General features: G+C 42.9%; 1 protein-coding gene across 1 annotated transcript in view; it reads left to right on the top strand.

Annotated features, from left to right (window-relative positions):
* Positions 1-13276: 13276 nt before the first annotated feature.
* LOC118376716 (contactin-1a-like) overlaps positions 13277-26033 on the top strand; it is a 180764-nt gene continuing 168007 nt past the window's right edge. The window contains exon 1 of the mRNA XM_052466325.1: positions 13277-13456. The gene's annotated coding sequence lies outside the window, so the exon portion shown is untranslated. The remainder of the gene's footprint in view (positions 13457-26033) is intronic.

The raw sequence follows: 26033 nt of genomic DNA, 5'->3' as shown, positions 1-26033 counted from the left end.
CATTACAGATGAGTTTTCTAGCCTTTACTGCCACCTAGTGATTAACAGGCAATCATACTAATGAGAAGAAACATCACAGTCTCATTATATTCCCACTGTAAATGTACAAGCTTGCCAAGTAGAGTGGTATACATTCCAAACTAGTATACTATTACCAAAATGGATAAAAAATGTATCAGACAATATTTTCATAATAACTATTTGTACTTACTTTGGATCCCCTGTAGTTCTTGCCAAGACAGCAGCTACTCTTCCTGTGGTCCCGCAACATTACTCAGAGGACATTCAGCCAACTTGACACAACTGTGGGAAGCATTGAAGTAAACATGGACCAGCATCCCTGTGGAACGCTATCGACGACTTGTAAAGTCCATGCTTCGAAGAATTGAGGCTCTTCTCAATATTAGGAAGGTGTCCCTGATGTTGTGTACAATTAAAAACCACACATTACATTTGGCAACACATTGAGTGTGGGCCCTCAGCCCACATACTGCATCTACAACACGACATCTATCTGTATGTGTGTGTATTGTGCGTACGTTATATTCTGTGTGTATATGCGTGTCTGTGTTTGTGGCTCTTCACAGACCCTGCTGTTCTATAAGGTGTATTTATTTGTTTTTTAACATCTGATTCTACTGCTTGAGTGAGTTACTTGATGTGGAATAGAGTTCCATGTAGTCATGGCTCTATGTAGTACTGTATGCCTCCCATAGTCTGTTCTGGACTTGGGGCCTGTGAAGAGACCTCTGGTGTCATGTCTTGTGGGGTAAGCATGGGTGTCTGAGCTGTGTGCTAGTAGTTTAGACAGACAACTACAACTCGGTGCATTCAACATGTCAATACTTACAAAAACAAGTAGTGATGAAGTCAATCTCTCCTCCCCTTTCAGCCAGGAGAGATTGTACAGAGAACCATGCATATTATTAATGTTAGTTATCTGTGTACATCCATGGCCAGCCGTGCTGCCCTGTTCTGGGCCAGTTGTAATTTTCCTAAGTCCTTTTTGGTGGCACCTGACCACACGACTGAACAGTAGTCCAGGTGGACTAAACAAGGGCCTGTAGGACCTGCCTTGTTGATAGTGTTGTTAAGAAGGCAGAGCATCGCTTTATTATGTACAGACTTCTCCCCATCTTAGCTACTGTTGTATCATTAGGTTTTGACCATGACAGTTTTACAATCCAGGGTTACTCCAAGCAGATTAGTCACCTCAACTTTCTTATTCATTACAATATTTAGTTGAGGTTTAGGTTTTAGTCAATGATTTGTCCCAAATACAGTGATTTTAGTTTTTGAAATGAAACTGTTCTGGGCCAACTGTCATTTTCCTAACAATACTACCAGTAAATAAACTACCAAAATCATTCATTTTCATGGCAACAGAATCATATTTTCTTTGTGTTTATTTGTGCTAATTACCACCAAAACAGCAGCTGCCCTCTTCAACACTACAACCCCAACCCCATTCCTTCCCTCTATTTACCTTCATCTCTTTCCCAAGCCTCTAATATCGACTGTATAACCCCAACCCTCCTGTCCTACCTCTCACCGTTCCCCTCTCCATCTCTTCCATATCCTTCCCCTCTTCTACCCCACCCCTATCTTCACTCTCTTCCCCATCCCCTCTCCCAACCCCTCAACACCTTCCTACCCCATCTCCTCTCTCCTCCCCCTATCCTCCCAATCCTCTGAGGACTGATCAGAGCCTGTGTGTCGACAGTGTGTCTGCCACTACACCCATTAGCCATTCATTCCCTGCTGTTGCCACTTCCTCCCTGTCTGTCCAGCTGGTTTACATGGTTTCTGATCAACTGAGAACCTGTGATATATGTTCCATGACAGGCTGTGCATCCCCTGTTTTTAACAGGAAGAAAAATAAGAAGACACGGCTTCTTTCCACATGATTCTCTCTCTCTCTCTCTCTCTCTCTCTCTCTCTCTCCTTCTGTAGTGTGATTGAGAGGAGCGTCTGTTCCTGACATGAAGAGTCTGGTTCTTTGTGTCCATATGTAAATGTGCCCTTTTCCACCACAGGTTTGAGAGATGGAGATGATAATTGTTTATGATTGCTCTGTGACATGTCCATATAGCTGATGAGTGGTGACCCAAGACACTCACATCTGTCCAGACCCAACCGTCTGAACCTTCAGAGTAAACAGGGCATTCGGAAAACATTCAGACCCTTCAGCTTTTTCCACATTTTGTTACGTTCCAGCCTTATTCTAAAATAGCTTAAATAGTTTTTTTTTACACACAATACCCCATAATGACAAATCAAAAACAGGGTTTCAGACATTTTTGCAACTGAAATACCCTATTTACATAAATATTCAGACACTTTGCTATGAGACTCGAAATTGAGCTCAGGAGCATCCTGTTTCCCTTGATCATCCTTGAAATGTTTCTACAACTTGGTTAGAGTCCACCTGTGGTACATTCAATTGATTGGACATGATTTGGAAAGGCACACACCTGTCTATATAAGGTCCCACAGTTGACAGTGCATGTCAGAGCAAAAACCAAACCTTGAGGTTGAAGTAATTGTCCATAGAGTTCCGAGACAGGATTGTGTCGAGGCACAGATCTGAGGAAGGGTACCAAAAAATGTCTGCAGCATTGAAGGTCACCAAGAACATAGTGGCCTCCATCATTCTTAAATTTAAGAAGTTTGGAACCACCAAGACTCTTTCTAGACCTGGCCACCCGGCCAAACTGAGCAATCGGAAGAGAAGGGCTGTCACGCCCTGGCCTTAGTTATCTTTGTTTTCTTTATTATTTTGGTTAGGTCAGGGTGTGACATGGGGGATTTATGTGTTTTGTCTTGTCTAGGGTTTTTTGTAGATTTATGAGGTTGTGTTCTTTTAGGTGTCTCGGTAAGTCTATGGTTGCCTGTATTGGTTCTCAATCAGAGGCAGGTGTTTATCGTTGTCTCTGATTGGGAGCCATATTCTTTGGGTATTTTGTGGGTGATTGTTTCTTGTCTTTGTGTTTACTGCACCAGATAGGGCTGTTTTGGTTTTCACGTTTATTGTTTTGTAGTTTGTTCATGTTTGAGTTTTCTTATCAAAGAACCATGAACTATAACCACACTGCGTTTTGGTCCGCCTCTCCTTCCCAGGAAGAAAGCCGTTACAAGGGCCTTGGTCATCTCTAAGAAGATCTGCAGCGAAGAATGGGAGAAACTCCCCAAATACAACTTGTAGCGTCATACCCAAGAAGACTATTGTCACGTATACTCCCTCTCCGGCCTCTAGGACATCAGGCTGCTGATTATTCCGCACACCTGCCACCATCGTCTCGCGCTCCTGCGTCTCATGACACTCACCTGGACTCCATCACCTCCTTGATTATCTTCCCTATATCTGTCACCTCCCCTTGGTTCTTTCCTCAGGTGCTATTGACTCTGTTTTCGGTGTGTTGATTGTGTTACGTGTTTATTGTTTCATTTCTTTATTCAAACACTCACTCCCTGAACTTCCTTCCCGATTCTCAGTGCACTCTTTACAACTAGAGGCTGTACTCATTGCCAAAGGTGCTTCAACAAGTACTGAGTAAAGGGTCTGAATACTTATGTAAATGTGATGTTTCAGTAACATTTCTAAAAACCTGTTTTTGCTTTGTCGTTATGGGGTATTGTGTGTTGATTGATGCAGGCAATAAAAAATAATCCATTTTAGAATAAGTCTGTAAAGTAACAAAATGTGGAAAAAGTCAAGGGGTCTGAATACTTTCTGAATGCAGTATTTACAGTACCAGTCAAAGGTTTGGACACACCTACTCATCCAAGGGTTTATCTTTATTTGTACTATTTTACATTGTAGAATAATAGTGAAGACGTCAATACTATGAAACAACACATGGAATCATGTAGTAACCAAAAAAGTGTCTGTCACGCCCTGGTCTAAGTATTTTGTGTTTTTCTTCATGTATTGGGTCAGGCCAGGGTGTGGCATGGAGTTTTTGTATTGTGGTGTGTTTTGTCTTGGGGTTTTGGTGTGTATGGATTTGGGATTGTAGCTAGTGGGGTTGTCTAGCAAAGTCTATGGCTGGCTGGAGTGGTTCTCAATCAGAGGCAGGTGCTTATCGTTGTCTCTGATTGGGAACCATATTTAGGCAGCCATATTCTTTGAGTTTGTCGTGGGTGATTGTCCTTAGTGTCTTGATGTCCTTAGTCTGTGTTAGTTTGCACCAGTTAAGGCTGTTTCGGTTTTCACTACGTTTATTGTTTTGTAGAGTTTTGGAATTGTGTTACGTTGTGTGATTAAACATGGATCGCAATATACACGCTGCAGTTTGGTCCGACTCTCTTTCACCACATGAAAACCGTGACAGTGTCAAACAAATCTAAATATATTTTTGATTCCAGATTCTTCAAAGTAGCCACCCGTTGCCTTGGTGACAGCTTTGCACACTCTTGGCATTTTCTCAACTAGCTTCATGAGGTAGTCACCTGGAACGCATTTCAGTTAACATGTGTGCCTTGTTAAAAGTTCATTTGTGGAATTTATTTTCTGAATGCATTTAAGCCAATCAGTTGTGTTGTGACAAGGTAGGTGTGGTATACAGAAGATAGCCCTATTTGTCAAAAGGCCAAGTCTATATTATGGCAAGAACAGCTCAAATAAGAAAAGACAAATGACAGTCCATCCTTACTTTAAGACATGAAGGCAGTCAAAGTTTCTTCAAGTACAGTTGCAGAAACCATCAAGCGCTATGATGAAACTGGCTCTCATGAGGACCGCCAGAGGAAAGGAAGACCAAGAGTTATCTCCGCTGCAGGGGATAAGCTCATTAGAGTTAACTACACCTCAGATTGCAGCCCAAATAAATGCTTCACAGAGTTCAAGTAACAGACACATCTCAACATCAACTGTTCTGGGGAGACTGCGTGAACCAGGCCTTCATGGTCGAATTGCTGCAAAGAAACCACTACTGAAGGTCACCAATAATAAGAAGAGACTTGCTTGGGCCAAGAAACACGAGCAACGGACATTAGACCAGTGGAAATCTGTCCTTTTGTCTGATGAGTCGATATTTTAGATTTTTGGTTCCAACAGCCATGTCTATGTAAGACGCAGAGTAGGTGAAAGGATGATCTTTGCATGTGTGGTTCCCACTGTGAAGCATGGAGGAGGTATGATGGTGTTTTGCTGGTGACATTGTCTGTGATTTATTTAACCAGTATGGCTACCACAGCATTCTGCAGGGACACGTCCTCCCATCTGGTTTGAGCTTAGTGGGACTATAATTTGTTTTTCAGCAGAACAATGACCCAAAAACACACCTCCAGTCTATATTTATTTTCCACCATAATTTGCAAAAAAAAATCATAAAAAATCCTACAATGTGATTTTCTGGATTTCTTTTTCTCATTTTGTATGTCATAGTTGAAGTGTACCTATGATGAAAATTACAGGCCTCTCTCATCTTTTTAAGTGGGAGAACTTGCACAATTGGTGGCTGACTAAATACTTTTTTGACCCACTGTATATGGTCTCAGAATATAAGATTTTGCAAGTAATCCTCATAACTATCCTGCTTGCTGTCACGCCTTGGTCTTAGTATTTTGTGTTTTCTTTCTTTATTTGGTCAGGCCAGGGTGTGACATGGGTTTATTTTGTGGTGTGTTTTTGTATTGGGGTTTTAGTAGGTATTGGGATTGTGGCTGAGTAGTGTTGTCCAGGAAAGTCTATGGTTGCCTGAGGCAGTTCTTAATCAGAGGCAGGTGATTATCGTGGTCTCTGATTGGGAACCATATTTTAGGCAGCCATATTCTTTGAGTATTTCATGGGTGATTGTTCCTGTCTCTGTGTTAGTGTTCACCAGATAGGCTGTATAGGTTTTCACGTTCCGTTTGTTGTTTTTGTATTGTTTGTTTTTTCCTTCATTAAAGATGTATCGAACTAACCATGCTGCATTTTGGTCCGACTCTCCTTCGACGGAAGAAAACCGTAACACTGGCAAGCCTCTGTTAACTTCCAGGTAAAATATCAACATAAAGGAACAAGATAATACAGTCATGGTGGCTCTCATAATCACTGTGTATGTCTCTCACACACTGAACACACACACATGTCCCATGTGGATTGTGATTTGGAAACGGGAGGGAGAAACCTTTACAACACACCCCCTCCCTGGTCACATGATTCTTCTCTTCTCCTTCTTCACTCTGTCTCTCTCTATCTCTATCTCTCTCTCTCAACGTCTCAACATAGCTAGCTACATAGCCGTCTTTGTATCAAAGATAATTGTGTAGTCTAGAGCGATTTTCTAGGTTAGCTAGCCAGCTATTGTCGTTCTTTTAACGCAACGTAACGTAATCAACACTGCTAGCTAGCCAGCTAGCCCCCGAATAGCAGCACTGTAGAAACTATTACACTCAACGGAACGACTTGATTAGTGTAGTGTCAACAACGCAGCCACTGCCAGCTAGCCTACTTCAGCAGTACTGTATCATTTTAATCATTTTAGTCAATAAGATTCTTGCTACGTAAGCTTAACTTTCTGAACATTCGAGACGTGTAGTCCACTTGTCATTCCAATCTCCTTGCATTAGCGTAGCCTCTTCTGTAGCCTGTCAACTATGTGTCTGTCTATCCCTGTTCTCTCCTCTCTGCACAGACCATACAAACGCTCCACACCGCGTGGCCGCGGCCACCCTAATCTGGTGGCCCCAGCATGCACGACCCACGTGGAGTTCCAGGTCTCCGGTAGCCTCTGGAACTGCCGATCTGCGGCCAACAAGGCAGAGTTCATCTCAGCCTATGCCTCCCTCCAGTCCCTCGACTTCTTGGCACTGCCGGAAACATGGATCACCACAGATAACACTGCTACTCCTACTCCCTCTCTTCGCCCGCCCACGTGTTCTCGCACACCCCGAGAGCTTCTGGTCAGCGGGGTGGTGGCACCGGGATCCTCATCTCTCCCAAGTGGTCATTCTCTCTTTCTCCCCTTACCCATCTGTCTATCGCCTCCTTTGAATTCCATGCTGTCACAGTTACCAGCCCTTTCAAGCTTAACATCCTTATCATTTATCGCCCTCCAGGTTCCTCGGAGAGTTCATCAATGAGCTTGATGCCTTGATAAGCTCCTTTCCTGAGGACGGCTCACCTCTCACAGTTCTGGGCGACTTTAACCTCCCCACGTCTACCTTTGACTCATTCCTCTCTGCCTCCTTCTTTCCACTCCTCTCCTCTTTTGACCTCACCCTCTCACCTTCCCCCTACTCACAAGGCAGGCAATACGCTCGACCTCATCTTTACTAGATGCTGTTCTTCCACTAACCTCATTGCAACTCCCCTCCAAGTCTCCGACCACTACCTTGTATCCTTTTCCCTCTCGCTCTCATCCAACACTTCCCACACTGCCCCTACTCGGATGGTATCGCGCCATCCCAACCTTCGCTCTCTCTCCCCGCTACTCTCTCCTCTTCCATCCTATCATCTCTTCCCTCTGCTCAAACCTTCTCCAACCTATCTCCTGATTCTGCCTCCTCAACCCTCCTCTCCTCCCTTTCTGCATCCTTTGACTCTCTATGTCCCCTATCCTCCAGGCCGGCTCGGTCCTCCCCTCCCGCTCCGTGGCTCGACGAGTCTTTGCGAGCTCACAGAACAGGGCTCCGGGCAGCCGAGCGGAAATGGAGGAAAACTCGCCTCCCTGCGGACCTGGCATCCTTTCACTCCCTCCTCTCTACATTTTCCTCCTCTGTCTCTGCTGCCAAAGCCACTTTCTACCACTCTAAATTCCAAGCATCTGCCTCTAACCCTAGGAAGCTCTTTGCCACCTTCTCCTCCCTCCTGAATCCTCCTCCCCTCCCCCTCCTCCCTCTCTGCAGATGACTTCGTCAACCATTTTGAAAAGAAGGTCGACGACATCCGATCCTCGTTTGCTAAGTCAAACGGCACCGCTGGTTCTGCTCACACTGCCCTACCCTGTGCTCTGACCTCTTTCTCCCCTCTCTCTACAGATGAAATCTCGCGTCTTGTGACGGCCGGCCGCCCAACAACCTGCCCGCTTGACCCTATCCCCTCCTCTCTTCTCCAGACCATTTCCGGAGACCTTCTCCCTTACCTCACCTCGCTCATCAACTCATCCCTGACCGCTGGCTACGTCCCTTCCGTCTTCAAGAGAGCGAGAGTTGCACCCCTTCTGAAAAAACCTACACTCGATCCCTCCGATGTCAACAACTACAGACCAGTATCCCTTCTTTCTTTTCTCTCCAAAACTCTTGAACGTGCCGTCCTTGGCCAGCTCTCCCGCTATCTCTCTCAGAATGACCTTCTTGATCCAAATCAGTCAGGTTTCAAGACTAGTCATTCAACTGAGACTGCTCTTCTCTGTATCACGGAGGCGCTCCGCACTGCTAAAGCTAACTCTCTCTCCTCTGCTCTCATCCTTCTAGACCTATCGGCTGCCTTCGATACTGTGAACCATCAGATCCTCCTCTCCACCCTCTCCGAGTTGGGCATCTCCGGCGCGGCCCACGCTTGGATTGCGTCCTACCTGACAGGTCGCTCCTACCAGGTGGCGTGGCGAGAATCTGTCTCCTCACCACGCGCTCTCACCACTGGTGTCCCCCAGGGCTCTGTTCTAGGCCCTCTCCTATTCTCGCTATACACCAAGTCACTTGGCTCTGTCATAACCTCACATGGTCTCTCCTATCATTGCTATGCAGACGACACACAATTAATCTTCTCCTTTTCCCCTTCTGATGACCAGGTGGCGATCGCATCTCTGCATGTCTGGCAGACATATCAGTGTGGATGACGGATCACCACCAAGCTGAACCTCGGCAAGACGGAGCTGCTCTGCCTCCCGGGAAGGACTGCCCGTTCCATGATCTCGCCATCACGGTTGACAACTCCATTGTGTCCTCCTCCCAGAGCGCTAAGAACCTTGGCGTGATCCTGGACAACACCCTGTCATTCTCAACTAACATCAAGGCGGTGGCCCGTTCCTGTAGGTACATGCTCTACAACATCCGCAGAGTACGACCCTGCCTCACACAGGAAGCGGCGCAGGTCCTAATCCAGGCACTTGTCATCTCCCGTCTGGATTACTGCAACTCGCTGTTGGCTGGGCTCCCTGCCTGTGCCATTAAACCCCTACAACTCATCCAGAACGCCGCAGCCCGTCTGGTGTTCAACCTTCCCAAGTTCTCTCACGTCACCCCGCTCCTCCGCTCTCTCCACTGGCTTCCAGTTGAAGCTCGCATCCGCTACAAGACCATGGTGCTTGCCTACGGAGCTGTGAGGGGAACGGCACCTCAGTACCTCCAGGCTCTGATCAGGCCCTACACCCAAACAAGGGCACTGCGTTCATCCACCTCTGGCCTGCTCGCCTCCCTACCACTGAGGAAGTACAGTTCCCGCTCAGCCCAGTCAAAACTGTTCGCTGCTCTGGCCCCCAATGGTGGAACAAACTCCCTCACGACGCCAGGACAGCGGAGTCAATCACCACCTTCCGGAGACACCTGAAACCCCACCTCTTTAAGGAATACCTAGGATAGGATAAAGTAATCCTTCTCACCCACCCCCCCTTAAAAGATTTAGATGCACTATTGTAAAGTGGCTGTTCCACTCAATGTCATAAGGTGAATGCACCAATTTGTAAGTCGCTCTGGATAAGAGCGTCTGCTAAATGACTTAAATGTAAATGTAAATGTCTCCCATCTCACCCACTCTCTCTCTCTGGCTCTTTTTCTCTTAATTAAAGACAAGTTCAATTTACGGGCTTCATTGGTATTGGAAACATATGTTTACATTGCCATAGCAAGTGAAGTAGATAATAAACAATAGACAAATTAACAGTAAACATTACACTCACAAACGTTCCAAGAGAATAAAGACAGATCATCAGTGTGACAGTATACTTTTAAACCGTCCCCTCGCCCATACCCGGGCGCGAACCAGGGACCTTCTGCACACAACGACAACAGTCACCCTCGAAGCATCGTTACCCATCGCTCCACAAAAGCCTCGGCCCTTGCAGAGCGAGGGGAACTAGTACTTCAAGGTCTCAGAGCAAGTGACGTAACCGATTGAAACGCTATTTAGCGCACACCGCTAACTAAGCTAGCCGTTTCACATCCGTTACATCAGCAAACTGTAGACAATTGACTTCAGATTCTAGTAGGGTGAGGCCGGGTGCTGCAGACTGTTCTAGTGCCCTCTTGTGCCCTCAATTTGTTTATATATTTGTTAAAGAGGGTGGGGCTTAAGCTGAATCCCTGTCTCACCCCACGGTCCTGTGAAAATAAATATGTGTGTTTTTTTGCCAATTTTGCCAGCACACTTGTTTGTGTACATTGATTTTATAATGTCGTATGTTTTTTCCCCCCAACACAACTTTCTATCAATTAGTATAGCAGGCCCTCATGCCAAATTGAGTCGAAAGCTTTTTTGAAATCAACAAAGCATGACAAGACTTTGCCTTTGTTTTGTTTCTTTGTCAATTAGGGTGTGCAGGGTGAATACGTGGTCTGTCGCTCTCTCTCTCTCTCTCTCTCTCTCTCTCTCTCTCTCTCTCTCTCTCTCTCTCTCTCTCTCTCTCTCTCAATTCAATTCAATTCAATTCAAGGGCTTTATTGGCATGGGAAACATGTGTTAACATTGCCAAAGCAAGTGAGGTAGACAACATACAAAGTGAATATATAAAGTGAAAAACAACAAAAATTAACAGTAAACATTACACATACAACAGTTTCAAAACAGTAAAGACATTACAAATGTCATATTATATATATATATATATATATATATATATATACATACACATACATATACATATACATACATATATACATATATATATATATATACATATATACATACATATATACATACATATACATACATACACATACATATACACACAATGTACAAATAATTAAAGGACACAAGATAAAATAAATAAGCATAAATATGGGTTGTATTTACAATGGTGTTTGTTCTTCACTGGTTGCCCTTTTCTCGTGGCAACAGGTCACAAATCTTGCTGCTGTGATGGCACACTGTGGAATTTCACCCAGTAGGTATGGGAGTTTTTCAAAATTGGATATGTTTTCGAATTCTTTGTGGATCTGTGTGATCTGGGGGAAATATGTCTCTCTAATATGGTCATACATTGGGCAGGAGGTTAGGAAGTGCAGCTCAGTTTCCACCTCATTTTGTGGGCAGTGAGCACATAGCCTGTCTTCTCTTGAGAGCCATGTCTGCCTACGGCGGCCTTTCTCAATAGCAGGCTATGCTCACTGAGTCTGTACATAGTCAAAGCTTTCCTTAATTTTGGGTCAGTCACAGTGGTCAGGTATTCTGCCGCTGTGTACTCTCTGTGTAGGGCCAAATAGCATTCTAGTTTGCTCTGTTTTTTGTTAATTCTTTCCAATGTGTTAAGTAATTATCTTTTTGTTTTCTCATGATTTGGTTGGGTCTAATTGTGCTGTTGTCCTGGGGCTCTGTAGGGTGTGTTTGTGTTTGTGAACAGAGCCCCAGGACCAGTTTGCTTAGGGGACTCTTCTCCAGGTTCATCTCTCTGTTTGTGATGGCTTTGTTATGGAAGGTTTGTGAATCGCTTCCTTTTAGGTGGTTGTAGAATTTAATGGCTCTTTTCTGGATTTTGATAATTAGTGGGTATCGGCCTAATTCTGCTCTGCATGCATTATTTGGTGTTTTACGTTGTACACGGAGGATATTTTTGCAGAATTCTGCGTGCAGAGTCTCAATTTGGTGTTTGTCCCATTTTGTGAAGTCTTGGTTGGTGAGCGGACCCCAGACCTCACAACCATAAAGGGCAATGGGCTCTATGACTGATTCAAGTATTTTTAGCCAAATCCTAATTGGTATGTTGAAATTTATGTTTCTTTTGATGGCATAGAATGCCCTTCTTGCCTTGTCTCTCAGATCGTTCACACCTTTGTGGAAGTTACCTGTGGCGCTGATGTTTAGGCCAAGGTATGTATAGTTTTTGTGTGCTCTAGGGCAACAGTGTCGAGATGGAATTTGTATTTGTGGTCCTGGTGACTCGACCTTTTTGGAACACCATTATTTTGGTCTTACTGAGATTTACTGTCTCTCTCTCTCTCTCTACAGGACCATTACATGTGACAATCGACTACTGCTCACCATTGCTTATTAGGATTTGATATATCGAGACAATAAATTGTTTTCCCATGTGACTGGGATGGAATGCAGCGAAGACACTTGTCTGGGCCCACAGCAGCCCAGTGCCTCCTCATAGGTAGCCTGCCCTTGTGTGTTTAAAAAAAATTACTTGTGACCTCTGCTAATCTTGATTTGGTATGTGACAGTCTGCATGACGACATCCATGTCACTTGCCACATTCAAAACAACTGTGAACCCTAAAAATTAAGAGGTAAAATCATGACGTCAGTGATCTTCAGGTTGGAAAGTTGGAGCTCTAGAATGAGGCCCGGGTTCCCGAGTTGGAATTCAGATTTAGAATCACTAGCACAGAGAGGCTGCTGCCTACATACAGACTTGAAATCATTGGCCACTTTAATAAATGGAACACTAGACACTTTAATAATGACACTTTAATAATGTTTACATATCTTGCATTACTCATCTCATATGTATAATGTATACTGTATTCTGTTCTATACTAGAACAGAATACAGTATACATATATATATATATATATATATATATACATATATATATGTTTTATTCTATTCCTTTACTTAGATTTGTGTGTATTAGGTATTTGTTGGGAAATTGTTAGACATTACTTGTTAGATATTGCTGCACTGTCGAACTAGAAGAACAAGCATTTCGCTACACTTGCAATAGCATCTACTAAACACTTATATGTGACCAATAACATTTGATTTGATTTTTTTTTTCAGAGTTCCCAGTTATTTTGAACGCAATGAAGTCGGAAGTTTGAGATTTCCGAGTTTCCAGTTCCTGAGTTCCCAGTTGTTTGAAATGCGACACAAGGCCTTTCACTTTATCTAAGCGCATAATGATGTAGTGGAGACATGGCACACCCATATCTTCTCTTTAATCATGTAGAATGCTTCAGGCAACGCCATTCTCAAATATAATAGGCTAATGCATAGCCTACACAACACTTTCTCATTGAAGTGTTGCTGTCATCTAACCTAGATTACAGCTAATGCTGAAACTAAAAGATATGATGATCACAGTGCAGAATAACTAAAACAACACTCAGCTATGAGTCCGCTACGTCGTTTGTTCTGAAACAAACACATTTTGGACTGGATGGCTTCTCCGGTCGCCCAATGAAATAGCGCACCCCCCCATGTCCTAATGTCATAGCCCTCCATCCAATCGAAGAGGACGCGGTAGAGACTCTGCTGCCTGTCAGTTTCTTCCCGGATCTGAGCTCCTGAGCGCCCGGAGATGCAGTGCTGTTGATCCAGGTGTGAGTCTTGAAGGTTAATCGGACGGACGGATCGTCTGCTTTTGCAGGTAAGAAGATGAACAGCTTCATTGATTCTATGTCTTATTTGATTATTTCTAGAAAATCTGGGTCTATGCAGCAATGGGCAAAAGCGAGGGAATCAGTGTTGTTTCCAGTGATTAGGATGGGAATGTAGTGATGGAACCTACCGCAATGCAGAATCGTAGACAATTTTGACAAGTTTGTGCAACATGCGTTCTCGTTCTATTCTTCCCAACTGCAAAACTGAGATTTTAGAGATGATCTTGAAGGGATGCTGTTTTCACGTTGATGGAAAACGTTATTCTGGGTGAAATTAGAGGCATGCATTTTTTTCTTCAACAGACAGACAGATCAGAGCGCTGGCTGCATGGTTTTTGAGGGGAGGGATAGTGTGATTGTATTTGATCCACATTACGGATGATTAAACACCTGTGTGCTTAATTAATTATGCCATTCATAAAACCTTGAACGTATAAAATTGCCTACCGGTGGCATAATATCGATACCATTAGAGGTGGTTATTTTAGGGGCTATTCGCTTGTCCTTTCCTGATAATTTATTAAGCTAAAAAAAAGAGCCAGCTCCCCACTTCCAACAGTCCAATCCCTGCAAGATGAATATGCCTTTTCATTATTATTCATTACGTACGGCAGGAGATATAGATCGCTGGGTTCATTGTAATTTCAAAACGTCAGGACCTCATTCCGCTATAATGTCAGACAGGTTGTCAGCAAAGGTACCATGGGCGCGTCCTGCCTGGCTTTTCTCGGTTTTCTAGCTACTGGACATTTACTGTATGCGCTATAAGCGATACATTATAACTGGATACGCTGGACTATAAAATAATTATAATTTTGAATTCCTGCTTTAGTTAATTGCAGCTAGAATTTCTTTCTGCATGACGTGTACAGGTGCTTCCGAGATCAAAGTCATTACTGCAACCCATAGCAACACTGTTACACAGTAGATGTAGTGAAGCTTTTTCCAGTCAACAGTGGCAGTGCTTAGCTGTCTATTAGATAACTTAGCGTTCGTACAGCATTTGTTACATCTGAAAGACTGACATCTGAGATACCTGAAAGATTGACAACTGAAGGACCTGGGGAGGGTATCAATATTGAACCTGTAGCAGATACATTGGCTTGTTTTGTAGGGGCTGAATTGTATAAACTGGACTACTAATGCATCTCCAGCTGTCCTATGACCTGTTGTATACCATAGCAGACCTGGGTTCAAATAGTATTTGTTTTCTTTCAGATAATTCAGCTACTTGATTAAGCTTTCTTGGCACTATGGAGCCAATGTAATGGTTCCATAAGTACAAACCACGCCCATCCAGCGCTCCAGGCAGTCTCAATCAAATTCTCAAAGCATTTGAAATAAATCAATTACCCTTGAACCCAGCCCAGGTCTGCGTCTTGGGCTTTACATTGCCAGGCAGAGCTGGATGGAAATGAAGTTTGGATATTTTACATAAGTTCTTCCCTCTGTGCTTTGGAACAGGGTCAGCCCGAGCAGTCTGTCAGCCAGGCTAGATGAGGAACACTTTAAATAACAGTCACTGGCCCTCCAAGACATGGCTGGCTCGGCCCAGGCAGCGCTGTGTGTCCTATCATGCATTTCAAATTGGCAACCTCAGTGGGATTGGAGCGGTCATTGGGTTTGAGGTGTCCTCTGTCAGTGTTACTGTGATTCAATTGAACCCAGAGATATGGTCAGATAAGACATCCCTTGAGAAAGGCTCAGCAACCCGAAATGCCAGGGCTGGCTAATTTTGAATTCAATAAATGAAAAAGTTGGCAAGGAAGAAAAAAAACAAATCCTGTGTGCATCGGCACCCTATCCGTTTTCACAGAGATAGGACTCAACAGAAACTCCTCTCTCTTTCATTGGCAGTAGGGTCTGATATTCATGATGAATTATAGGGATGAAACCCATGCAGAAGCAGAAGTGATTGGTGTTTGGTATGTGCAGAAGCAGAAGTGATTGGTGTTTGGTATGTGTAGAAGCAGAAGTGATTGGTGTTTGGTATGTGCAGAAGCAGAAGTGTTTGGTGTTTGGTATGTGTAGAAGCAGAAGTGTTTGGTGTTTGGTATGTGTAGAAGCAGAAGTGTTTGGTGTTTGGTATGTGCAGAAGCAGAAGTGATTGGTGTTTGGTATGTGTAGAAGCAGAAGTGATTGGTGTTTGGTATGTGTAGAAGCAGAAGTGATTGGTGTTTGGTATGTGTAGAAGCAGAAGTGATTGGTGTTTGGTATGTGTAGAAGCAGAAGTGATTGGTGTTTGGTATGTGTAGAAGCAGAAGTGTTTGGTGTTTGGTATGTGTAGAAGCAGAAGTGTTTGGTGTTTGGTATGTGTAGAAGCAGAAGTCTTTGGTACGTCAGATCTATTCCTGTGGCATGTCAACTTGTTGAGTAGAAGAGACCACACTCATTGGCTACGAAGAGACCACACTCATTGGCCACGAAGAGTCCACACTCATTGGCCACAAAGAGACCACACTCATTGGCTACGAAGAGACCACACTCATTGGCTACGAAGAGACCACACTCATTGGCCACGAAGAGTCCACACTCATTGGCCACAAAGAGACCACACTCATTGGCCACGAAGAGACCACACGCATTGGCCACGAAGATACCACACTCATTGCCTACGAAGAGACCACACACATTGCCTATGAAGAGACCACACTCATTGGCTACGAAGAGACCACACTCATTGGCTATGAAGAGACCACACACATTGGCTACAACATAGAACTTGGCCCTGCTACATGGTCCAAGCCAACCACACAATGGCAAAGCCATCAAAACATGGACCATGTGTGTATTTTCAGATTGATATAGTTGGAGTGTTGCTGGTTTTTGGACTACTTCAGGTCCACAGCACAGTTGACTTTATGTAATGATACTCACTAGAGACATGTTGTTGGTGTAATATTACTGAATTGGTACAGATTCCTAACAAAACTGACTAACCCTCTTAGTTCTTAATCAGTGATTTCCAAAGCAGGAAAGTTGAGGTCCTGGACGGCGGCCATTTAAGATCAAGGTACTCTCTAAGGACTTTCTGCGAGATTAGATTTGTCCCAAGATGTTCCTTCCCAAATCCAAACTTTTCAAAGCTCTTTGGCAGAGAGTCAATTCATTAGCTGAGAGAGAGCTAAGATAGCCAGTCTGGAGATTTGGGTTTGATAATGAAGGTACTCTGGGACTCCAAGTGGCTGGCAAGCCTGGCATTTGGCATCAGAGGGGTTAGATTGTTAGGCAATGTTTGTTTGGTCACATGGAAGCAATGTTGGCCATTCAAGAAGAAAGACATTTCCAGGTTTGTTGTTATTGAAAATGAACACACTTACTCAAGGGAAGTCTCTAAAACACAGCATGTTGAACGGCTGTATCCACATTCGCTATATCCACATTCGGTGTGATGTGCGAGAGCCTTAAGGCTAAATTCATGGTGGTGGAGTGAACCCCCCTTTCCACCATTCCCCCCCATCCTGCTGACAAACATGTGATGCTTTTGTCTTGATGGTCTCTTTAGATTGATGCTCTCGTTTCGATGATCTCTTTAGATTGTCCAGCTATTTCACCAAAGTCTCGATCAATAGAGAGAGGATCACTAATGGTACGACTAGCTGTCTAGCTGTGAGACACACAGAGACATGACGTCTTCATCTTCTTCTCTGTTTGTTCAGACACAGACCCCTCCACTGTTCAATTCAGAGCAAGAGAAAGACCCTCAGTCTCTACTGCCATCTCTGTGCTCTGGTTTATCTCTGAATGTGTATAGTCCCTCCCCCCCTGCCAATATCTGTCTGTGCTGCAGGCCTGTCATTATCTCTGTTTGTGGGTTATTCTTCACTCTCCTGTCTCAGAATGGTTGGTCCCACTGGGCCATTGGGCCTCTGTTCAACCCTAGAGGGTTTGAAAAGGGACCCTCAGTCAGTTCCCAGTGCCTTATCTGTATAGTCCTTACTGCAAATGTCTGTATCTATAGTCCCTACTGCAAATATCTGTATTTATAGTCCCTACTGCAAATATCTGTATCTATAGTCCCTACTGCAAATATCTGTATCTATAGTCCCTACTGCAAATATCTGTATCTATAGTCCCTACTGCAAATATCTGTATCTATAGTCCCTACTGCAAATATCTGTATCTATAGTCCCTACTGCAAATATCTGTATCTATAGTCCCTACTGCAAATATCTGTATCTATAGTCCCTACTGCAAATATCTGTATCTATAGTCCCTACTGCAAATATCTGTATCTATAGTCCCTACTGCAAATATCTGTATTTATAGTCCCTACTGCAAATATCTGTATTTATAGTCCCTACTGCAAATATCTGTATCTATAGTCCCTACTGCAAATATCTGTATTTATAGTCCCTACTGCAAATATCTGTATCTATAGTCCCTACTGCAAATATCTGTATTTATAGTCCCTACTGCAAATATCTGTATCTATAGTCCCTACTGCAAATATCTGTATCTATAGTCCCTACTGCAAATATCTGTATCTATAGTCCCTACTGCAAATATCTGTATCTATAGTCCCTACTGCAAATATCTGTATCTATAGTCCCTACTGCAAATATCTGTATCTATAGTCCCTACTGCAAATATCTGTATCTATAGTCTCTACTGCAAATATCTGTATTTATAGTCCCTACTGCAAATATCTGTATTTATAGTCCCTACTGCAAATATCTGTATCTATACTCCCTACTGCAAATATCTGTATTTATAGTCCCTACTGCAAATATCTGTATCTATAGTCCCTACTGCAAATATCTGTATTTATAGTCCCTACTGCAAATATCTGTATTTATAGTCTCTACTGCAAATATCTGTATTTATAGTCCCTACTGCAAATATCTGTATTTATAGTCCCTACTGCAAATATCTGTATCTATAGTCCCTACTGCAAATATCTGTATCTATAGTCCGTACTGCAAATATCTATATCTATAGTCCCTACTGCCAATATCTGTATGTGCCACAGGCTTGTCATTCTCTGTCTCTCAGGGTTCTCCTCCACACTCTGTCTCTCACGGTTCTCCTCCACCCTCTGTCTCTCACGGTTCTCCTCCACCCTCTGTCTCTCAGGGTTCTCCTCCACCCTCTGTCTCTCAGGGTTCTCCTCCACCCTCTGTCTCTCAGGGTTCTCCTCCACCCTCTGTCTCTCAGGGTTCTCCTCCACCCTCTGTCTCTCAGGGTTCTCCTCCACCCTCTGTCTCTCAGGGTTCTCCTCCACCCTCTGTCTCTCAGGGTTCTCCTCCACCCTATGTCTCTCACGGTTCTCCTCCACCCTCCACCTGGTTTGCGGCTTGAATTCAGATTTTATTTCTGGTGCCATTGTTGTGTTGCCTAGTGCCTACCAGTTTCCAATGACTTCAAATGCGTGAGTTTGTTGCTAGGGCTTAGAAGGGCTATTTTTGCACATCTTTAAAGGTCCAATGCAACTGTTTTTATCTCAATATCGTATCATTTCTGGGTAACAATTGAATACCATTCTGTGATTGTTTTCAATTAAAATTGTTTAAAAAAATTGCATTTTTAGCAAAGAGCAATTTCTCAAGCAAGAAGTTTGCTGTTATTTGCAGAGAGGTTTGGAACTCTCTCTCTTATTGGTTTATTAACTAATTTACCGCCTGGTGATGTCACCAAGCAGTGCAAAACTTTCAGTTTCAGGAGGACTTTTCAAACAGCTCTTACACTAAAAGGGCATTATCATAAGTGTCACAATTTCACAGTATTATTGAAATCTCAGAGTGTGAAAAAAATGTATAAAATACAGGCCAATCTAGTTTTTGACTGTACTGGACATTTAAGGCCTGTTATCAAGGCACTCAACTTGAAGAGATAAACGGATGCGTTTAGTGTGTTTTTATGTATTGTGCACTTTGGTATGATGTGTATGTGCGTGTGCGTACGTGCATGTGCATGTCAAGTGTGTGTGTGTGTGTGTGTGTGTGTGTGTGTGTGTGTGTGTGTGTGTGTGTGTGTGTGTGTGTGTGTGTGTGTGTGTGTGTGTGTGTGTGTAGTGCATGTGTGACTCATCGAGCCGTGAAGCCCTGCATTCCGTGATTTGTGTCCGCACCATCTATACAGTGCCTTGCGAAAGTATTCGGCCCCCTTGAACTTTGCAACCTTTTGCCACATTTCAACCTTTTGCCACATTGCAACCTTTTGCCACATTTCAAAAAAGTTTGAAATATCCAATCAATGTTGTTCCACTTCATGATTGTGTCCCACTTGTTGTTGATTCTTCACAAAAAAATACAGTTTTATATCTTTATGTTTGAAGCCTGAAATGTGGCAAAAGGTCGCAAAGTTCAAGAGGGCCGAATACTTTCGCAAGGCACTGTAGCTACACTATGATACAGGCTACCATACCCCTGCAGAGACCTTTACACTATGATATAGACTACCATACCCCTGCAGAGACCTTTACACTATGATACAGACTGTCCATACCCCTGCAGAGGCCTTTACACTATGATACAGACTACCATACCCCTGCAGAGGCCTGTACACTATGATACAGACTGGCCATACCCCTGCAGAGGCCTTTACACTATGATACAGACTACCATACCCCTGCAGAGACCTTTACACTATGATACAGACTACCATACCCCTGCAGAGACCTTTACACTATGATATAGACTACCATACCCCTGCAGAGACCTTTACACTATGATATAGACTACCATACCCCTGCAGAGGCCTTTACACTATGATATAGACTACCATACCCCTGCAGAGACCTTTACACTATGATATAGACTACCATACCCCTGCAGAGACCTTTACACTATGATATAGACTACCATACCCCTGCAGAGACCTTTACACTATGATATAGACTACCATACCCCTGCAGAGACCTTTACACTATGATACAGACTACCATACCCCTGCAGAGACCTTTACACTATGATATAGACTACCATACCCCTGCAGAGACCTTTACACTATGATATAGACTACCATACCCCTGCAGAGACCTTTACACTATGATACAGACTACCATACCCCTGCAGAGACCTTTACACTATGATATAGACTACCATACCCCTGCAGAGACCTTTACACTATGATATAGACTACCATACCCCTGCAGAGGCCTTTACACTATGATATAGACTACCATACCCCTGCAGAGGCCTTTACACTATGATACAGACTACCATACCCCTGCAGAGACCTTTACACTATGATACAGACTACCATACCCCTGCAGAGACCTTTACACTATGATATAGACTACCATACCCCTGCAGAGGCCTTTACACTATGATATAGACTACCATACCCCTGCAGAGACGTTTACACTATGATACAGACTACCATACCCCTGCAGAGGCCTTTACACTATGATGTAGACTACCATACCCCTGCAGAGACCTTTACACTATGATATAGACTACCATACCCCTGCAGAGGCCTTTACACTATGATATAGACTACCATACCCCTGCAGAGGCCTTTACACTATGATACAGACTACCATACCCCTGCAGAGGCCTTTACACTATGATATAGACTACCATACCCCTGCAGAGGCCTTTACACTATGATACAGACTACCATACCCCTGCAGAGACCTTTACACTATGATACAGACTACCATACCCCTGCAGAGACCTTTACACTATGATATAGACTACCATACCCCTGCAGAGGCCTTTACACTATGATATAGACTACCATACCCCTGCAGAGACCTTTACACTATGATACAGACTACCATACCCCTGCAGAGGCCTTTACACTATGATATAGACTACCATACCCCTGCAGAGACCTTTACACTATGATATAGACTACCATACCCCTGCAGAGACCTTTACACTATGATACAGACTACCATACCCCTGCAGAGACCTTTACACTATGATATAGACTACCATACCCCTGCAGAGACCTTTACACTATGATATAGACTGGCCATACCCCTGCAGAGGCCTTTACACTATGATATAGACTACCATACCCCTGCAGAGACCTTTACACTATGATATAGACTGGCCATACCCCTGCAGAGGCCTTTACACTATGATACAGACTACCATACTCCTGCAGAGACCTTTACACTATGATACAGACTACCATACCCCTGCAAAGACCTTTACACTATGATATAGACTACCATACCCCTGCAGAGACCTTTACACTATGATATAGACTACCATACCCCTGCAGAGACCTTTACACTATGATACAGACTACCATACCCCTGCAGAGGTGTGGGACATAAAACGCTGAATATCTTCCTCCAGTCGTGAAGTAGATTTTTATTTAGATCAGCTATTTTTACGATATCAAAGTCCCATTGCAATTTAGACCCTTAGTTCTCAATCTCACAACAAGGCTGTTTGAAAGTGATATTTGCCATTTACTGGTAGAAGACAGATGACTTAATGGATAACCGTTTTGCCTTTGTTGGTGAAACGGCTTAATAGAGGAACATGCATCATAATCAGAATTTCATCCTTCCACAAGCTATAGTCCCGACACAAATCGAAGGTTGCTAGCCAACCTGGCTGGTTGTTCGTTCTATTGGTTCGGTTGCCAGAGACGCGGGATAATGTTCTTATTGGGGCGGCAGCGTAGCCTAGTGGTTCGAGCGTTGGACTAGTAACTGGAAGGTTGCGAGTTCAAACCCCCGAGCTGACAAGGTACAAATCTGTCGTTCTGCCCCTGAACAGGCAGTTAACCCACTGTTCCTAGGCTGTCATTGAAAATAAGAATATGTTCTTAACTGACTTGCCTGGTTAAATAAAGGTAAAATAAAAATAAATAAATCCCTTGCTTGCTAGCTAGCCAACTATGGCTAACTTACAGTCACGTCAAACAGGGCAGCTGGAATAACAACAGTAGCTGCATTTACATGTGTTTAAGCAGTTTTTTAGTGACATTTATTTGGCTACATCCATAACAATGAGCTAATCAGGCTCCATTTAGCCTGGCATAGAACATGTGCTCTCTCATCAGAGGAGTTAGCCAACAACACAGCTAACACAATTACTTCAAACTGAAGCTGGAAACTAGCTGAAACTAGCTAAACTTAATTTCATTTTTTCTTTTTTCAATTGATGCCAGTTGATTCATGTTTTCGACAGGCTGAGCAACACTTCTTGACTGTCTGTTTCGTCCCAACACGTTCATTACCACAGAACAGCTGGAGATCAAATTTGAATATTGATTCAATGTTGCAAATGTCGGAGAGACAGACAGCAAGGTTTATACAAATCTCCACTGTTGAAAACTATCTGTTAGCCTAAAAGAAATTTGAAATAATGTCTATATGATTTTTATAGAGGAGATCAAGTTTATAAATTGCCTGGCTGGGTTGAGGAGACAGTGGATTTTGCAGTAAATAGGCATTTTAATGTCATAGATTTAGCCAGTGGTAACTTGTGGAAAAGACACCGTCTGGAATGCGGTTTTAAGCCATCAGCATTCAGGATTAGAACCACACGCTGTATGAATCAGATTATCGCCTTTCCATTAAGATACTGTTCCATTAGACAAAGAGGACTTTTAGGAAATGTACTCGTTATCTACCTCCATTGCTACTCTCACAGGGTAAAGAAGATGACATTGATAGATGTCCGATACGTCTGGTGCCGCATTGGCTGAAAGTATTAACTGGTAGTGATGAGGTTGATGGTCAATGGGAATGGTCTTTGTCCAGTAGGCCTATATCACTCATAGGGGGAGTCCCGAATGTCATCAAATCTAGTGCACTGTATAGGGAATAGGGGTACATCTGGGACGAGACAATATACAAGTAGTGATGTATGAAATGTTATAATCATTACTTTACATTTTGGTTTGTAGGTTGTACAATGACTAAAATAGCTTTGCTTTCCATAACACTTGATGAAAACATCATCAGATTGGGACTGTTGCTTAGTAAGTTACTTTCTATGGGTTTGTTACTGGGTTCAATTTGACAAGAGGATTGAACCTTTCTATGGTTCGTCTCTTGACTTCCAATCTGCCTCTGAGATATTTTTAGTTTTTACAATACAAAGTACATCTTTGGGGAGATGTGCACCTAATTTAGAAGTAGATTACAAAGGGTGGCCCTTCCACTGCTAATTTAAGTTTTAGAGATTGCTCCCTCTCTCTCTCTCTCTCTCGCTCTCTAACATGTTATGTTCTGTACTTTCTCTCTCTCTTTCCCTTCTCTCTCTCTCTCTCATAATATTGGTCTGTGACCGCTAAATCCACGTCAATGACAGCGTGAGTGCCAACTATTTTGGTGGCTTAGCATCTTACCCTTATCAGTCTTGGCTCCAATATTTTCAATTTCGTTCCCTGACAATATCAAAAGCTATTTTGTTCCTTCTAATAGCTAATTCTATTTTGGTGGCTACATACTGGATGCTAAAGAGGTTACTCCACAACGATGATCAGAAGGAAACTCTGACCAAGTCAACAGGGAAAGGCGAGTTTTCACTAATTAGTAAGTCGATTTTAAGTCTCTTAATGTGGTGTGGTGTGGACATGTTAATTAACGTGGGTGCTTAAAGTGTCAAGTTTACCTATGTGTACCAGCTATGTAGCAGAAAGATTATTTTACATTACTCATTGTGTGGGCTGTATTCTCACTGGGGAGGCTAGAACCATCTGTTTAGCTGGATATTATAGGCCTAGATTTTGTCCAATACATTGTCCAAACAGATTTTATTTGGAGAATGCACATATAGGTTATGTATATCAAGGTAGAGAAACTCTATTCCTCTGTCGTTTCCCCCCAAAATAAGTGTATCCTTACGGAGAAAACATGTGAATTTCACATGCTAACACGTAAAGTGTCCCAAAAAAACATGTTTTCATGTGATCTTATGTGAAGTCAATGTGAAAGCATGTGACAACATGAAACTAGACGTTGAAGTGTTCCAAAAACACGTTTTCACATGTGAACTTTCATGTGAAATAATGTGAATTTCCACATGTGAAAGGGTAAGACACTATAGAGAGCTTTTCTTACTCGAGAAAGAGCAAGCATGGATTGTTGACTAAGGTACATACAGTGAGGCTCCAAAAGTATTGGGACAGTGACACATGTGTTGTTGTTTTGGCTCTGTACTCCAGCACTTTGGATGTGAAATGATTCAGTGACTATGAGGTTAAAGTTCAGACTGTCAGCTATAATTGGAGGGTATTTTCATCCATATTGGGTGAACCGTAGAGAACATGCGTCAAACTCATTCCACAGAGGGCCGAGTGTCTGCGGGTCTTTGCTCCAACCTTGTACTTGATGGATGAATTAAGGTCACTAATTAGTAAGAATTCCCCTCACCTGGTTGTCTTGCTCTTAATTGAAAGGAAAACACAAAACCATCAGACACTCTGCCCTCAGTGGAATGAGTTTGACACCCCTGATTTAAAAATGACATCACTTATTTTTACCAAAAGACAAATTCACTTTTATGTGTATTAAAGTAGTACAATTGTACTATTTGGTCCCATATTCCCAGCACCAATGACCACATCAAGCTTGTGACTCTACAAACTTGTTGAATGCATTTGCTGTTTGTTTTGGTTGTGTTTCAGATACATTTGTGCCCAATAGAAATGAATGGTAAATAATGTATTTTCATTATGTGTCACGCCCTGACCTTAGAGATCCTTTTTATGTCTCTATTTGGTTTGGTCAGGGTGTGATTTGGGGTGAGTATTCTATGTTCTATTATTTGTATTTCTATGTTTGGCCGGGTAGGGTTCTCAATCAGGGACAGCTGTCTATCGTTGTCTCTGATTGAGAATCATACTTAGGTAGCCCTTTTTCCCACCTGTCTTTGTGGGGAGTTGACTTTGTTAATGGCACATAGCCTTTAGCGTCACGGTTTGTTCTGTAGTGTTTATTGTTTTGTTCTTCTTTTCTAATAAAAATAATATGTACGCTCACCACGCTGCACCTTGGTCCTCTTCATTCAATGGCCGTGACATTATGGAATAATAATAAGAATAAAATATCTTTCTCAACACTTCAACATTAATGTGGATGATTACAAATAGTCCTAAATGAATCGTGGATAATGATGAGTGAGAAAATTACAGAGGCATAAATAGCATACCCCATCAAAAATGGCTAGCATGTCTTGGGGGCATGATATTTGTGCCTCTAACTTTTTTGGAGCTCACTGCTAATGGGTAGTGGACCTCTTGTCTAGTAAAACTGTTTATATTCTCACCTTGGCAGTCACAGTGTAACAAAAAAGTTATAAACAACAAGCAGATAAACTGTTGAATGTTGATTTCTTGTCCAAATATTATGTGGCTAACCTAGAAGCCACACATTTGAAGGATTCCCTTTCTCATGCCCGAACAGATGATTTTGTATGATTAGTGGTTTGTGGGTTTCTGTTTGCTATTGCCTTCTCTATTCAAACAGTTACATCTGTCATCTCTGCTGTCGAGATATGATAAGAATTCAGACACCCTATTCCACCAAAACCATGGTTTCTGAGTTCAGACTGGCTCCCTCTGAGAGGCTTTGTGAATACAGGCCCTGATGTGTTGCTGTGCATTTGATGAAGCTGTTAGTTAAATACTCATTCTCAGCTATGTTTA

The sequence above is a fragment of the Oncorhynchus keta genome, chromosome 17 (assembly GCF_023373465.1).
Source record: "Oncorhynchus keta strain PuntledgeMale-10-30-2019 chromosome 17, Oket_V2, whole genome shotgun sequence".
Taxonomy (NCBI): domain Eukaryota; kingdom Metazoa; phylum Chordata; class Actinopteri; order Salmoniformes; family Salmonidae; genus Oncorhynchus; species Oncorhynchus keta.
This window is presented reverse-complemented; position numbering and strand designations above follow the sequence as displayed.